The sequence below is a fragment of the Astyanax mexicanus genome, chromosome 10 (assembly GCF_023375975.1).
Source record: "Astyanax mexicanus isolate ESR-SI-001 chromosome 10, AstMex3_surface, whole genome shotgun sequence".
NCBI lineage: Eukaryota > Metazoa > Chordata > Actinopteri > Characiformes > Acestrorhamphidae > Astyanax > Astyanax mexicanus.
In genome coordinates, this window is record NC_064417.1 from 28,866,343 (window position 1) to 28,870,131 (window position 3,789).

General features: G+C 39.5%; 1 long non-coding RNA gene across 1 annotated transcript; it reads left to right on the forward strand.

Moving 5' to 3' along the window:
• Window positions 1-2,071: 2,071 nt before the first annotated feature.
• Window positions 2,072-3,517, forward strand: LOC125804790 (uncharacterized). Its single transcript, XR_007440968.1, has 3 exons — window positions 2,072-2,282; window positions 2,389-2,432; window positions 3,243-3,517. It is a non-coding gene; the product is annotated as an uncharacterized LOC125804790 (long non-coding RNA).
• Window positions 3,518-3,789: the final 272 nt, after the last annotated feature.

Sequence of the window (3,789 nt, forward strand, 5' to 3'; positions counted from 1 at the left end):
GTCCTGGTCTTAGCTGACCGGTTCTCTAAGGCATGCAAGTTTGTGGCTCTGCCCAAACTCCCCTCTGCCTCAGAAACTGCTCAGCTGTTGTTACAGCATGTGGCCCTAATCCATGGCATGCCTAGCGATTTGGTTTCAGACAGAGGACCCCAGTTCGCTAGCCGCCATTGGAAAGCCTTCTGCCAGCTCATGGGAGCTTCTGTGAGCTTGACCTCTGGCTTCCACCCAGAGTCGAACGGTCAGGTTGAGAGACTCAACCAGGATCTTGGCCAGACTCTGAGGTGCTTGACATCTAATAACCCTTCCTCCTGGGCTGACCATCTGCCCTGGGTGGAATACGCCCACAACACCTTGTGGCATTCATCCTTAGGGATGTCCCCATTTGAATGCCAGTTTGGGTTCGCTCCTCCCGTGTTCCCGGAACAGGAACGGGAGGCTGGGGTGCCTACTGCTGAGCAATTTGTTCGGCGATGCCGAAGGTCCTGGCAGAAAGCCCGGGTCGTCCTACTGAAAACAACCAGGACCAGGAAACAGATCGCGGACCGCGACCGGAGAGTGGCGCCAACTTTGCGGCCAGGACAGCTCGTCTGGCTGTCTGCCAAGGATCTTCCACTGAAAGTAGAATCCAAGAAACTGGCGCCTCGTTTCGTGGGGCCGTTTAAGGTGGAAAGGCGCATCAATTCAGTTACGTACCGTCTACGCCTTCCACCCCATTTACGGATTCACCCCACGTTCCATGTGTCTCGCCTCCAGCCCTTCCTATGTGGGGAGACCTCCCTAGCCACACGACAGCCTGGGCCCCGCCTTGTTGACGGAGCCCCCGCTTACACGGTGCGGCAGATTCTGGACAGTCGCCGGGTGCAGAGTAAGACCCAGTACCTGGTGGACTGGGAGGGGTACGGCCCGGAGGAACGCTCCTGGGTTCCGGCCCGGCGCATTCTGGACCCGGAGCTTATCCGGGAGTTCCGTCGGTCTCGTGCCCCTAAACTAGGGTCGTCGGGAGCCGCCCCTAAGGGGGGGGGTCCTGTTAGGGCTCAGCCAGTTCCCGCAGCGGCCACCAGAGGCCGCCATAAACCCACCAAGGTGGTAAGAAGGGAACTGGCTGAGAGTTCATTAGAACAGGGATCATTAAGGCCACCTGAAGCCAATCACGCGTCATCAGCCTCAGCTGTGGTACCGTCTTTAAAAAGGCGAGCTTCCAGCAGACTGATGTCGCAGACTTCATGCCCTGTGACCGGTAAACGGTAGCTCCACGGAGCAAAGCTGAAAAGAAAAAAAATAAAAGAAAGCCTGCAAGGCTGAAAAAAAAAAAAAATAAATAAATAAAAGAAAGCCTGCAAGGCTGAAAAGAAAAAAAAAATAAAAATAAAGGAAAGCCTGCAAGGCTGAAAAGAAAAAAAAAATAAAAGAAAGCCTGCAAGGCTGAAAAGAAAAAAAAAAAAATAAAAGAAAGCCTGCAAGGTTGAAAAGAAATAAAAGAGAGCTTGCAAAGCTGAGAAAAAAAAAAGAAAAAGAAAGCTTGCAGAGCTGAAAAGAAAGAATAAATAAATACATAAAAGACGAAAGCCTGCAAGGCTGAAAAGAAATAAAAGAAAGCTTGCAAGGCTGAAAAGGGAAAAAGAAAGGAAAGAAAAGATAAGGGAAAGCCTGCAAGGCTGAGGAGAAAAGAAAATAATTTAATTTTCTTGAATTTTTGTTTCTATTTCTGTCTTTATTTTATTTCAAACAGAGGCATTATTTGGTTAGCTTTGTTGCGCCGAAAGGGCATTCTCTTGTTTATTTTCCCCTTTTTCTTTGATGCACACATAATTATAGTAAAACCCTTTTCGTTATATCTCCGCACTTGGCTCCTCCCACACCCCTACCATGACAATAGTATGTGTATTTGAATTACACATGCAGGTAAATTTGAAGAAAATTAATCCTTATAGAATTATAGATTCAACACTATTTTACCATCATCTACTTTCCATTTAAATCTCAGAGAACACATCTATATATTTACTGTTGGGTTTGGATATTCAATAAAATACTGGCTGTATTTGCTGTAATTCAACTATGCAGAACTTTGGAAACAGATTTATATATTTTACTTAACCAATAATAGATTAAATTAACAGAAAATAAATACTGGTACTCATCTTGTTTTTTGCTGTATAATTCTTGTCTTACAGCTAAATCTGAACTCCCTCTGCTGCTGTTCTTCGGCGTGTTTTCGGGGGTGTGTGTGCTTGTAATTTGTGTTCAGGCCATTATGATTTGTAAAATGAGAAAATCTGGAGGTAAATGTTCATTGAGATCTACAATGCTGAATATTTTTTATTAATTTTAAACTCGTTTTCTTTTTTATGGAATAGAGAAAATAACGATATTTTTTTTCATCTACAGACAAACTTCAGGAGGGTGCTGTTAATGAGAGAGCTCCAAACCAGGTATTTCTTATACATGAATTATTTATTAGTTACGGTAATATCTTTTATGGGACATTTTTTATGTAATGGTTTATATGTAAAGACTATTTTTTTTCAAAGCAGCAATTTGCTGTTTTTTAAGTATAGAAATAAGTAAGTACATTTTTAATTAAAGGCTTGACTTGGATTACCTGAATAGTTCTGGGATTTAAACCCATGTCTTTGCAGCTGCTGTTATAAACATATTCATAATGCATTATGAATACAGGACTCATGGGTATTTTTAAATGATTTCAGTATTATTTCAGTAAAAATAATGTGTTTTTTGTACTTTATGCAGTTATAAACTTTGAATGTATTTGAAAGTGATGTTTCAACATAACAACAGTATTTTTTGAAAAAATCCTGAAAATGTTGTTGTTTATTTAACAAACTTTTAAACTTTAGATTTTTTGGTTGGTTTTGCTGCCAGCTAAAAAAAAATCTTTTTGTATAGAAATCTGTAATTAATGCTTTAGTTAAACGATTAACTGACAGTTTTGGGGTTTCAACCAATATCTTTGCAGATGCTGCTTCTCCTCATTCAACACTGGGCCTCAGTTTGGTTTGGGATGGTAACATGTTAAAATAGATGAGATCACAGAAACATGATTTTCATTACCTATTTTTTGCAGTTTAAACAAGTTTCTATTTTGTTTAGAAGAAAACAGAAACATTTTTATTCATATTTCGACAGATTGGTGGTCTGTAGCATCAATTAGGCAACATGAAGTAACTCATGAAATAATGGTTAAATAATTCCAGTAATTGTAATTGTGTTTATTTCCACAGAACCATAAAGATGATGAAGTGAATTACGCTCCAATACGAATTATTGACAAGAAAACCCCCAGAGTGAAGAAGGAGAAGCCTGAAGAACTGGTTTACTCTCAAGTCTCCCATGCAGCCGCTCATCGCTCACGACGCTAGAAACTAAAGTTCTGAGGCTTTATTTTTATATGAGAACCATCTGAGATTTTTAATTCTGTGTTTTATGCTTCAGTGTAGCAGTGTGGGGTCAGTATTGATTTTTTTGTACCTGTAACTGTTTTTAATGCTGGATTTTATATGGAGCTTAAAAGCAGACATAAGTATTTAAATCTGCATTTTGTATTTAAATAAAATGTTCTTGACAATGTAGTTAATCCATTTTTAGACATAAATTCAACTGGATTTTTCTCATTTGGTCTAAAATCATATTTAACTTTTAAGCTCAAAAATAAAAGTTATATTTAAGCAGTAAATTCCACTATATAACATAAAAAACAAAAGAAAACTTTATTGCAACATATTTCAACTTTATTAAAAAGTCAGGTACATTTAAATACTTAAAATATAC